Source organism: Protopterus annectens, chromosome 2.part1, assembly GCF_019279795.1.
Source record: "Protopterus annectens isolate FY-2018-M chromosome 2.part1, PAN1.0, whole genome shotgun sequence".
NCBI classification, from domain to species: domain Eukaryota; kingdom Metazoa; phylum Chordata; order Ceratodontiformes; family Protopteridae; genus Protopterus; species Protopterus annectens.
In genome coordinates this window covers 1,773,305,245-1,773,319,367 of record NC_056729.1, presented here as the reverse complement: position 1 = coordinate 1,773,319,367, position 14,123 = coordinate 1,773,305,245, and the positions used below count along the sequence as shown (strand labels likewise).

At 41.4% G+C, this 14,123-nt stretch overlaps 1 protein-coding gene across 2 annotated transcripts in view; it reads left to right on the top strand.

Moving 5' to 3' along the window:
* The window catches only part of LOC122794633 (RAP1 GTPase activating protein), a 1,835,311-nt gene that overhangs the window by 1,217,153 nt on the left and 604,035 nt on the right, over nt 1-14,123 (top strand). The gene's annotated exons all lie outside the window — the stretch shown is intronic.

Below are 14,123 nucleotides of genomic sequence, written 5' to 3'. Positions count from 1 at the left end.
CCTAAGGAGACCTGAAAGGACTAAACTGAGGTGAGCATATTTGCATACCAAACCCCAAGCCATGAAACAAGGGAAAAACAAGGTGGGAGAATTTAAATTATATTTTTGGAGTGCTGTGAGCTACAGAAGAAAGCACTCATCTGAAATCTTCCCTTCCCCCACTTGCGCCTCATTTTTGACTTATTTCATGGTTAATGGTTCAGTATATGGATGGGGCCACCTTAGTTTACTCATTTCCGTTTGTTTTGAAATTACTGAAATAAAGAGCTCACATGAAACATGTGACTGCCTTTCTTAGTTCTTCCGTTTAGTGTAATAATGAGATGCCCGTTCTTACCGCAGCCCACCTTGCCAGCATACGCCCACATAGCCAGTGCATTATTTCCTCCCCATGTTACTGTCCTTCCACTCACCCTTCTACACCCAGGCCTAGCTTTCCAGCAAAATTCTTAGCCTTTGCTGTAAGTCTTAATCTGCAGCCAGTCATATGTCTGAAAATGCCCTAACTGAGGATGAAAGCTCTACACCACAGTAGGTTGGAACAGATGACTTAACAACTTAACATTTTTTATAGGTTCATAGGTTGGTACTAGGCTATCAGCCCTAGGGCCTATACAAGCCTAGCCATAACAATTCCCTGGCTATTTCTTCCCACATTATTTACTTTCCTGGACCCCTGTCTAGCAGGGCGACTGACGTGATCCCTGGGGTGAATTTCCTTTCTCCCATCCAATCGTCAAGATTCCTCTTGAAGAGGTCCAAAAAGGCACTCTGCTTGACATGTATGGGCAATCTATTCCAGAGTCTGGGGAGTCTCTGGGTCAGGAACCTATCCCTCCAGCATGTTTTGTTTATTGTGATGACAAGGTTTAGATCCCTGGAGCATGTAGCTCTGAGGGATTGGGATTTCTTTAAGTGTAGCATGTCCAACAGCTCTGGGTTTGACATGGCCTTGTATGTTAAGCAGAGATCGCCTCTGAGTAGATGATATGCGACAGAGTATAGCTGAAGTTTTTTAAGGTGGTCAGCGTAGGGCATCTGCTTTAGGCCTGTGATTCTTTTAGTGAGGTATTTCTGAGGCCTTTTCAGTTGTTGCAGATGTCTTGGGAGGTACATACCAAATGGGGTGTTGTATTCTATAATGGGTCTAATGAGGGATGAGTACAGTGGGACAATGACCTCCTTTTTTCTGGATGAAAAGCCCTTCCTGATGAGGTGTGCCACATAGAAGGATTTCCTGACTGCTGTGGCGATGTGGTTATCGAAGATGAGACCACTGTCCACCTGTGTCCCTAAATCTCTTATCACACTTTCTGTGTTTAGTGTACTGCCACCTATATGGTAATTCATGGATACATGTTTTTTCCCAAAGGGGATAACAATACATTTCTTGGCATTGAGCTTGAGCCCATGGCTCTGGCACCAAGCATCTGTTTCTGTAAGGCCCTTTTGTAGAGTATCCACATCATTTGGGGATTCAATAATGGCTCCCAGTTTGCAGTCATCTGCAAACTTTGTTAGCCAGAGTCCCTTAGTGTTGACCTGTACTTCAGAGAAGTAGATGCCAAACAAGAGCAGCCCCAGGACTGAACCCTGAGGTACTCCACTTGTCACTTGTCTGGAGATGGATTTGGAGTCGGCTACTTTTACAGTGTGGGTTCTATCAATAAGCCATTTAGCAACCCATTGGGTGACATAGGGATTAATGCCCAACTTAGTAAGTTTATCTATGATTCCAGAGTGGGGGATGGTGTCAAAGGCCTTGGCAAGGTCTAGATAGGCTGTGTGGACCAACCTACCCTTGTCCATGGCTCTGGAGACTGATTCAAAGAAATCAATCAGGTTCAGGAGACAAGATCGGCCCTTCACAAACCCAGACTGGGTGGGGTCCAGTGTTTGAAGGTTGCCAATGTGTTTGTTTATAAGTTCCATGATAATACGCTCCATGGCCTTGCAGATAAGGCTTGTCAGACTGATGGGACGGTAGTTTCCGGGATCCAAGGTGGATCCCCCCTTGTGGATTGGGATAACTGTAGCTCTGCGCCACTCAGTGGGCACGAAACCTGAGGTGAGGCTATGATTAAACATGACACTTAGGTGAGGTGCCAGTTCATATTGTAGTTCATGTAGTACACAGCCCGGGATGTCATCTGGTCCCATGGATGCTGTAGTCTTGGCTTTAGAGAGTGCGTTTTGTACCTGTATGGCCGTTATTACTGGAATTTGGCAATCTTCCGGTATTGAGATGGGCCATTTAGGGGGTGAGAGGGGGGTGAAGTTGGCACTGAATCGATCTGCCAGGATATTGGCAATATCCTTCGGATCAGTATATTTAATGCCATTCTGTTTTAGCTCAGAGCAGATCTGAGCATTGCCATTTAGATTCTTGACATAGTTGCTTTCTTAGTTATTGAGACTTACTGCCAACATAAAATTTAGACATCCAGAGTATCATTCTGACTGATATGAAGGGCTTAAAGTTTCTGTCCAGCCACTGCTGTCAGGTCACCCATTTAACTGGCTTGTATGAAGGGCTAGAATTTCTGCCCAGACACTGCTGTTAGGTCACTGATTTAACTGGTTGGTATGAAGGGCCTGAAGCCTCTGTCTAGGCTCAGTGTCTTATTGCATTTTTATTTTTTGTGCCTTTATGTGTAAACAACTTTGTAACTTCTTCTTTGTTAAAGATCAGATTATTGAGTTTTACTCTAAATGAAAGCATTTCCTGGCTAAGATGGTCTCTGTATCAAAATAAAAAAATAGAAGTGGCATTCATACTGTTATATGAGGAATGCGTTTGCATTCCATTTTTTCCTCAGAAGCTGTATTGCTTTATATTATCTGCCATCAGTTGTGGTTCTACCACTACTAGATGTGTGACCTTAGGAAGATGCTTTATGTGTTCATATCTGCATGGTGTTTTATTTAGAAAAAGGCTAACTGTATGTTCATAGGTAAGTGCTAGGTTGGCTGCCCTTTGTGCTACTTTAATTCTAAGCAATTTCCCGTTTTAAGGTGAGACTCAAACCCTGTACCTTGTATTTATGAGGTAAACACCTTAACCATTATACTAACCAGTCACCCCCCAATAGTTTGGTTCCTCAGGACTCAAACTCACATACCTGTATTTGGAAGACTGGTGCTTTACCACTACATCCCGATGATCTACTCATGACCAAAGCTGTGACAAGTCACTGCACCAGGAATATAGGTACCTCTGTATCTCATGAATTTACCTGTGGCAGACATCTATGGTTTGGTCACCTGGTTTTATGTGCATATGCCCTTTACCATGCACTAGAGTTTAGATCTCCATTCATAGACTGCCCATTTGAAGGACCGTCCTTCAGGAATTTCATCCTTGAAAAGCTCATTGTACCCTTCAGAACTGTATACCCTTTTGGGTTACTTTTTTGCATAATGTTTAGCAGATTTTGGTGCAGATGATTAAGGCTATGAGTGGCTACTCAGCCTCATCCTTTACTTGAGAGATCGATTGCTGTAAGCTGTATAACTCTGAGCAAAGTCGCTTAGCCAAACTATCCACTTCTAAAAAGGAGGACTTTTACTTGTTTAACAGATGAATAAAATAAAAAGTGACTAAATTCTACCCAAGTTTTTAGTCTATTCCAAATACTCCATTAGAATAAGATAGACATGTGAATTGTTGTTAATGTTCACGAGGGCCATTCATAGTGCATGTCTCATTTCTGCCTTCCATATGTCTTTCATGGGCTTCTGTTACTGTTCAATTATGGGCGAAGTACTTCCTGTAGGTAATCTTCAGGTATATTACTTTATGGCTTTGCCAGCTTAGCAAGTGTTGATTTCAGAAGGATCTACTGAGGGGTTACAACCATACAGAGAAGTACTTCATCAGTATGTGCCACTGTGTGGTGGTGACTGTAAAGTATGTAAAATTTTACTGTTACATAACTAAAGTTATTCAGAGTTGGATACAGTATGACTTGGCACAAAGGTGCATTTTCTATAGGAAGTATTTTATAGAAGTCAGATATATTATTAATAGAGACTTAAATATGTGCAGAGCAATCACTGCTTTAGTAAATCATGTATTCTCATTGACTGAGTCCCCACTTACCTGCTTAATTTGATTCAGCATCAAGTGAGAACTGGAGCTTGTCCTGAAGGTTAGTGTGAGTAAGGCAGAGAAAGCAGTCCCAGACAGGGTGCCAGCCCACTGTAGTAATCTAGTCTTCCCACTGATGTATTAGAGTAGCACTTGCTAAAGTCAAGAACTCTACCTCTTTGGGTCCCAGTAACATCACTAGTTACCTCCTGAACACGACCTGTCAGGGACACTTGAGGCACTCCTCAACTACAGCCTTAAAACAGGCTAAATTCCAAGTGAATGGAGGACTGCAATAATCATTTCCCTCCACATGAGTGGGCCATCAGACAATCCAGGAACTACAGACTTATCAGTCTAACAAGCCTAATATGCAAAACCATGAAATGAATTATCATAGAAATGATTAACAAGGAGCTTGGCAACCTACAGACACTGGACTCATCCCCATTTCCCTTTGTTAAGGGATGGTCATGCCGACTTCATCTGACAGGTTTCTTTGGGAGGGTCACCAAGGCAATGGACAGGGGTAAAATTGTGCATAATGTGCATATTGCCCTGGCCAAGGCATTACTTATAATACCCCACTCATTGTTGATAAGCTCTCTGATCAAGGCATAAATCCCTACATAACTTGCCAGATTGCTGGCTGGGTCACAGACAGGACACAAGACGTCAGAATTGGTGTGACCATCTCCACCAAGAGATTAGTCACCAGCAGAGTACCCAGGGGCTCCATGCTGGGCCCGCTCTTGTTTGACATCTGCTTCTTGGAAGTCAAGGCCTTCGGCTCATCAAGTTTGCAGATGACGCTAAACTGGGAGCTATTATAGATCTCCCCCACGCAGCACACCAGTATCTTGCAAGAGGGTTTGACACAGACAAATGACTGGTACTAAAAGCGATGGTCTAAATCTCAATGCCAAAAAATGCATTAGAATTTTCTTTGGGAAACTGTCAACATAAGTTAATTACTCCATCAATAAAACACCTCTAAGAGTCGGACCAGTAGTAAGGGATCTGGGAACATGTGGAGAGCAATCTGGTATTTGTCCAATATGTAACTGAGATAGTCAGAACATCATTCTGTCACCGAACTTATAGGTAAGTGTATGACATCCAGGTGTAAAGGAAGTTATAGTACCACTCTACTCACCACTTATCAGACCTGTCATTGAATATAATGCCCCCACTGACAAGTATCTAACCAAACACTTGTAACAGTCGGAATGCCCACCCTGTCCTACACTGATCACCTAAAGGCTCTATCTCTGTATTCAGTGTCCTACAGGCTGCCAAGAGGGGATCTTCGGCTTACAGGTCTTCCTCAAACCCAGCCCTAATGGATTTGTTGCACATGCACAAAACAAACAGCACCAGAAACATTAGATCTAAGGATCTGAACTTTGCTTGTGACATAAACAGAACATTCTGGAGAGATAGATATGTTTCCTAAAGAATCCACATGCTATGGAATAGGCGTGACCCTATTCAAACAAAACATTGACAATTGAATACATTTTCCCCCTGTCTGGTCCCCATGTCCCTTATGGACAGATGCCATCAGTACACAAAGTATTACCCTAACACCCCTAACACCCCCTATAAATCCCTTAGTAATCTCCTTGCTAATATTACACCCCCACCCCCGTCATATAGCTGCCCATGATCATCAGGACTCAAATGGTTTGGGAGGTGCAGCTGGGCTTGTAAGGACCCTGGTGATAATTAACCACGTAACAACCTATGACTCTATGAGCAATGAGCAGTAAAAGTGCTGTAAATGAGCAGGAGTAGCTTTCTGGGTTTGATTCCCACACTCCTACATGTAGACTATGTAACTCCTAGCAAGCATTTTCTGGCAAAAGAGATCGTCCAGTTCAAGAAATATCTCTGTCGAGTTTCACAGGGGAATTGACAGGACTCATTGGTTTAATACTCATACTGCAGGGGTCTGTTCAAATCTTCACACTCTTCTGGACCTGAATGAAATTCCTATGATTAATGTGATGTTTAAGTTATAAACATCTCTAACAATATCAACAATAACAAATCTACTGCTTCCTGTTTTTTTTATATTAATTTAGCTAAATGATTTGGTTTTCTAATACTGGGACAGGAATGAACCCCATTCCTGAGTCAAGGTACAATTGCAGTTCATGAAATTAGTATTGTTTCAGTCTGCGATGTTTGCAGTTTACATTAGACTGGACTACTAAGGTATGGTTTACCTTTTTTATCCCCTAAAGAGGCTTCTTAGGTAAGTTACTGCTTCTTAAATTTTTAAATATCGCTTTTTCTGTGTCATATATAACTGTAAAAGAAAAAGAAAAATTATTGAAAAAAAAAAAAAACATTTTTAAATATCGCGATCACACACAAATGTGTGCCAAATTCTTTATAGTCAAAAAATGAGATGCGGTCTTCTCTCTTTCTGTTGTCATTATATCTTCATAGAAGGATATTTTTTTTCAAAATGTAGAACAATTTAAATAAATCTTTCCTCAATGACAGTCTGATATAATAATAATAATAATTGTAAAACCTATTTGCTAACAACGTAACCACGTAGGCCCACTGATCACACAGTCTGGAGCAATGTCTGGTTAGGTGACTTGCTCAAGCTCACACAGAAGACAAGTAACGGAATCAGACCCTGTCTGATAGTAACTGTAGCTCACAACGTTAACCTTTGCACCAACTGCTAGACACATCTAGTACTACTACTTAGTATTTTATTGCCGTTTATGCAACAGTGTGATTATCTCGTGAAATCAGGAAAAGATAAACTTGCTGAGCACATCATAACAATGCCTAAGGGTGCCTAACAGAAAGCTAGTTATGTACCTCTAACTGCTGTTAAGTTTGGTTTTATGCTAGGAATTTATAGCAGACAGTGCCGACCAGCAAAGAGCAGCAGGTGAAGGTAAGACAGCTTTTGAATGTTGTTAGAACTTCACTAAAACTGTAGTGGAGTGAAGTCTCTGAAGGCTTTTAAAGCCATTAGTTGTACATTGAAGCACTTCATGTCTGGCTGCTGCCTTTTTGACAGTACTAAGTATTTTCCTAATTTTCAAAGGTTTTGACAGCTGGTAAAATGCTTTGCACTCCTACATTTTTCTGTAGTGGATAGTAAAAGGAACAGACAATTCTCCATGTCCTACAAAGGAGTGTGATGGAGCCACTGATCATAACCCTTTATTATGCCTTCTTGGCATTGATGCCAAGATTGACCTCTTCACTTTTGTTCTTGTAGCAAGTTTTTGTCTGTGTCTCAAACACAAAACAACTTGGTTATGGAGATCATAATCCTCTTTATGATGATGATGATGAAGGGTACTGAACCAGTCATGCCTACAACTGTAGTAGAATAATGATCTAAAACAACAGCAGGGCCTGAATTCATAAACTTTGCTACTTTGTATTTAATGAGCTTGCATGATGAGTGGGGATGAGCAGCGTGGGTGTGACTCAGAAAACGTAGCTGCACTATGTGTCCAGCTGAAATAATATGTCCAGTGATGGTATATTCTAATGACTGCATAATGAAAACTTATATGATGAAGCAAAAAAAATGGTGGAATGATTTAGAAACATTTAAACTTTGTGGAGCAATGCTGCATCTCCTTAGGTTTGTACATGAACAGGCACTCGTGCGCAGGCAGTGTAAACCATTGAATAATGTTAGATACTGCTGCAGCCATTATAAACGTTTATGTGCAAGATAACAGGCACTGCAGTCAATGATGTGGAAGATTGCCCAAGGTGGAGGCTTTCCAAAATATGCGTAACATTCCGTAACCTGCATGGCAATGATATAGTGTACCGTTACCATGTTGACAGGGACACCATGCAACAAATAGTGGAAATGTGTTCTCCTCATCTGCACGTCTTTGGCAGTTATGGACTACCCATTCCAGTAGACACTAACTTATGTCTTGCTTTACTTATATATTAGCTACAGGGACCTTTTAGTGACTGACCTACAGGAGAGACAGTGGGCGTATCACAAACATCTGCTTCAAAAATATGCCACCAGTTCCTCAGTGTCATGCTTCACTGTGTGGTTTAACATATGTGGTTGCTACATACTCGGTTGAGAACAAACACCATGCAGGACTTCTATGGTATAGCCTACTTCTGTACCCACATTGAAATAAAGGCCCCACCTTGTGAATTGGGAAGGAGGTACATGAGCCATAAAGGATATCACAACATTATTGTCAGGTAGTGTGTAATACATAAGGCATTATTTTCAGTGCATGCACAGTCCATCCAGGAAGTTTCCGGAAATCTCACATATGGCACCCCTGTGACCTCTATCAAGGGTTTGCAAAGGCGGACTTTCCACAGAGCCATCTGGTGGGTGAAGCAGAATATGCCCTGGAGCCCTAGCTCATGACACCTACCAAAAATTCACATAACACAACTGACCAAGTTTACAACCATGCTCTATCTTAAACAAGAAACATCACAGGACATGTTTGAGCAGCTGAAGGCACATTTTCAATGTCTAGATACTTCTGGCAGTGCTCTGTAGTGTGACCCTTCCACATGTTCAAAAAGATAACCCCTTAATAATCAGCTGAGGACAGAGTAAAGGGATAGGGGTTTTAGTCTATCTGCTTAGAACGTGTTATTTTTAACCTGTATTTCCTTTGTGAGGAACCTCTGAAGTACTTCATCTGCTGTAGGTGCCTAGTCAAATACATGGAAAAATGGCGCATTGTACTGGATAATTTGTCTAATGAGGGCTGAGTACACCAGGATTATAATTTCCTTGAATCTATTCCATACCTTTACTTATAAGTTTTGCCACATAGACAAACTTCCTCACCACTGTGGAAACTGTGGACACATGTCAGTCAAAGTTCATGCTACTATCTACCTGCATACCAAGGTCTTTCACCTCTCAGATTAGTCTAAGTGGTGTGCTATTGATGCTGTAATTTGTAGGGGTATTTGACTTCTCGATGGGTATGATAATACATTTTTTTCACATTTAGTTTTAGGCCACAGTTCTGACACCAGTCATATGTTTGATCTAAACCATACTGAATGATATCTACTTCATGGTGGGATTCAATGACTGCCGTCAGCTTGCAGTCATCAGCAGACGTTGCCATCCAGATGCCTTCCACATTAGCCTTGACTTCAGAGAAGTGTATTCCAAACAAGAGTGGCCCAGCACTGAGCTGTATGGTACACCACTAGTAACTGGCCTGGGCCCAGCACTGAGCTGGTGGCACATCACTAGTAACTGGCCTCTTGCTGGATCTGGAGTCACCCACTTTAGCCACATGTTTCCTGTTTATGAAACATAGTTTAATGTTAGAGAGAGTACCCCAGCAATACAACCTCATCATGCCTTTCACACCTTTAGACCAGCTACTGCAGTCTATATTAAAACCAACCTCATATCCAGACTAATGAAAGTGCATGACCCACTGGAACTCATGCATGTGCATCTCACCATAAACAAGGTTTCATACCATAGCTTGCAACCTGTAGGTCCCCCTTCATGTTCCAGTAAACCCATACTACCTATCTCAATGTACTAGAGTCCCTTACTGTTCAACCCAATATGTTATTCGTAGGAGATCTCAACTAACCTTCCATAGATTTTGGGAGTCCTACTTCACTTCTAATGCACAAGCCCAGTGATTCCTAAACTTTGTTAATACCAACATCCTGGAACCGTTGGTCCATTCCCCTACCAGGGGTACAAACATCATTGTCCTTGTAGTCCCAAACATGGAGGGCTGATATTCCTCACCCAATGTAATGTCTTCACTTATCAGTTCTGACCATAAGACAGTTTTACTTGAAGCAAAAATTAAATCTAGGGATCCGGTCAAACCAAAAACCTGTAGAAGCCATTCCAAGGCTAACCTCTTTCTTTCTATTAAGCCACAGCTTGGCTAAATTCCAGCCACCCAAAACCTAGTAAACACTGCAGCATATGCTGAGTTATTTACAAACATCTCATTTATTTGGGTATAAACTCTTCTCTCGCCTGCTGGATAGCCAGCTGGCTCACTGATAAGACCCAGGAGGTCAAAAGAAATAAAGCTACCTCCATCAAGTGGCCAGCCACCAGCAGAGTTCCCCAGGCCTAGGTAATCCTTTGTGGCATCTGTTTCTCTGAAATGAAGGCAAATGCTGAAGGTTTATGGCTGACACAGCTTGCAGATGGTTACAAGCTGTGGCTTATCATTGACTCCCCTGCAGACACTAGCATTCTTCAGACACTAGCATTCTTCAGGTCTGTCTTTGACTAACAAATGGTATCAAAGCCACGGTCTTAAACTTAGTGCTAAGAAATGCATAATTGTACCCTTTGGTAAGTTAACCATCCTAGCTAATTACCATGTTAATAATACACTCTGGGTTCTTATTCTGTAGGTCATATAGGGACAGATACAGAATGTTTAATGCCTCGTTAGCATTACCACTAAGAGGAATGTAGACAGCTGCTAAGCTCACTCCATTGAACTCCCTAGGTAAGTCAAAGGGCCTGCATTTTATTGATATGAACTCCTACAAGTTTGGTTTCCTGCACTATTTGCATGATAATGTTGTCAGATGCAAAGATGTTGAAACGATCAGTGATAGGAGAGGAGTGTTTGGGTTGGAAGAGTACTAATTTAGTCTTCTTTGGATTAAGAAAGCCAGGATTTGACAGCAGTAAAGGACTGTTGAGTTTTTGAAAGCATTTCTGGTAGTGATTGAGCTTTACAGATTATGGTGGAATTATCAACTTATTGAATGACTGTTCCGGGGTGGGAGGAGGTCTGAAGGTTGTTTGTGAAAATGTTGAAGAGTAGGGGTCTGAGGATGGAGCCTTGAGGCACTCCAGCAGGGTTGTGGAGAAAGGGTGAGAGTTTGATGGACCATTTCACTGCTTGTTGACAATCCTCAAGGTAATTCTAAAACCATTTTACTGTGTTATGTGAGAAGCCTACCTTAGACAGTGTATTCAGTAGTAGGGAGTGAGAAACCATGTCAAAGGCCTTAGAGAGGTCAAGGAATACTGAGGCTGTATAGCATCCTGCATCTTTGGCCTTGTTCATGGAGTCTAATGGATAATAGGGCTATAGATATGCTGTGGCTGGGTCGGAAACCATGTTGGGTTTGAGTTAAAAGATTGTTTTGCAATAGTTATTGTATTATCTGCTGATGAATACCTCTCTCAAGAATTTTGGATATGGGTGACAAGATGGATATAGGATGAAAATTAGTTAGTTCAACAGAGTTGCCTCCTTTGTGGATGGGGGTGATATGAGATTGTTTCCATATGGTTGGTACTTCTGATTCAGATAAAGACCTATTTACAGTGTGTACTTTTAGTTGTTGGTAGTTTGTTCTAATGCCATAAGCTGGCAGATGATCGCTCAGGGAAATAAACAGTGTACCAGAAGAGGAGTGATTGGTGGGGTGGGATACTAGGATCCAGTCTAGGGTGGATCGGTAGGTAAGATCTTTGCTGTATCTTGTTGGACTATGCATAAGCTGTGAAAAGTCATACAGATTGATATTATTTATGGGGGATATGGAAGCAATGGTCTGCCAATCTATATTAATGTCTCCTAAGATTATTGGTTCATGATTTATTGTTTGGTATGTCCAGGATGATATATCTTCCAACACTGGTATATTGTGACATAGTGGGATATGTATTACTGTTATGCAAATTCTTTTTGTTGTGTTGAGGTTCAAAAAAGAGATCAGTACCTCAGGATTGAACCTTGTGCATGGGAGGTGAAGACGTTAATCATTACGCCAACTAGTCTCAATAACCATCTCCCCGATGAACAACACAGCCTGACATACAAGGCCATGTCCAACCTAGAATTGATGGACATGCTCCACCTAAAGAAAACCATATCCCCTCGAGCCACACACTCCAGGGATCTAAACCTCACCACAGCAATAAATAGGACATGCTGGAGGGATAGATTCCTGTTCCAGAGACTTCCCATGCTCTGGAACAAGATTCCAGTCGACATTAGGCAGAGCTCCTCTCTAACCCTCTTCAAGAGAAACCTTGACGAGTGGATGGGAAACAGAAAGTTTAACTCAGGTATCACTTCAATGGCTCTGCTGGACAGAGGCACAAGGAACTAATTTAAGGGGGCATTGAAAGCCAACACATTCTGGCTATCTTCGCTGATAAAAGGAGTTATTTTAGTAACCTCCAGCAAGCTAATCACAATAACCCTCAAAAATTCTGGTCAACCCTAAATAGACTTCTTCACCCTGGACAGACTTCCACTCCATCCCCATCCGGGTCTGAAAAGAATTCCACCCTTAATATAGCCAATACTTTCAACTCTTTCTTTACTGACACTATTAATGCCTTGGCCTCTCATCTCTCTAGTGACAACACTAACATCCCTGACCTTGTATCCCTCAAACTACCAACCTTTAGGCTTCTACCCATCTCTACCTCCTTTATACAGAAATGTATCCATAAACTCAAACCATGCTCCCCCTCAGCAGACCAACTTCCATCCGAATTCCTTCAAAAAGCAGCCTCCAAAATAGCCTATCCCATATCCATTCTCATTAATAGAACTATAAGTGAAGAAACCATACCTGACATCTGGAAAATCTCACACATCATACCCTTACACAAAGGAGGTAACTCCTATGATTACTCCAACTACAGACCCATAGCTCTCTTGTCCCCACTCACTAAGATCATGGAAAAATGTGTTCACCAGCAGTTAATGAACCACCTAATAAAAAACAACATTCTTACTAATTGTCAACATGGCTTTAGGCCTTTTCATAGCACAACCACCGCTCTCCTCTCCTTTACTGACCTTATTAACAAGAATCGTAATAATAACATCCTGTCTTCAGCTCTCTTTATTGACCTATCCAAAGCCTTTGACATGGTTAATCACTCTCTCCTCATACAAATTCTCAAATCTCTTTCCTTAGAATCTAAAGCTGTCCACTGGTTCAGTTCCTATCTCTCTAATAGGAAACAAGCCGTTCTCTGGAATAAGAAACTATCATCTCTTCTACCTATCTCTCTTGGGGTCCCCCAAGGCTCTATCCTTGGACCTCTTCTTTTCTCCCTCTTTATAAATGACCTACAAGCAGCTATTCCCCAGGCTACATGCATACAATACGCTGATGACTCCACACTAATTTGCTCTGCTAAATCCATTGCTGAACTCCAAACTAATACTCAAAATAATATTCTCCAAAGTCAAAACTTGGTTCTTAAAATGTTGCCTACTACTTAACGCAAAAAAACCCAAACTCTTACTCTTTAAGCCTACTAACAGATCCACTGCACTAGATTTCACTATCTTATCTAATAATGGAACCATTATATCACCTGACCCTACTACCAAACTGCTAGGTGTCACAATTGACAACAACCTTACCTTTGACTGTCACATTAATAATACCATTAAAAATGTAAACAGGAAACTCGTCTCTCTCTATAGAATTAAGACTTTCTTAACCTCCCCAGCCAAAGCTACTCTTGCCCACTCTCATCTCATTTCTACTCTTCTCTATGCCTCACCAATCTACACTAACCTCAAAAAAAACAATCTTCACAAACTGTCAACCACCTACAATAACATAGCTAGATTTGTTACTGGTAAGCCTTTTAGAATGCATCACTGTTTGAATCTGCAGCAACTTAACTGGCTTGAACTGTCTAACATGCTACTTCTTTCCCAACTTACAGTTGTCCATAGAGCCCTCTACCAAAGTCAAAATACACCCGCACTTTCTAACCTCTTAACCACATATTCTAATCTAAACTCCCTCCGCTCATCAAGCAAACTGCTAGTTACCTTAACAAAATCTAATAACCTAGCTGGTGACTCCCTCTTCTCAAATGCCTTGGGTAAACACTGGAATCAACTTCCTACCGAACTTACTTCCATGGCATCTACTATTCTGTTTAAACAAAAACTTAGAATCTACCTGAAAAGCCACTGGATGTGTCCCTGTTCAAATCCTGATTAAATGTTAATTCCTTACCTACCACTCTTTTCTCTCC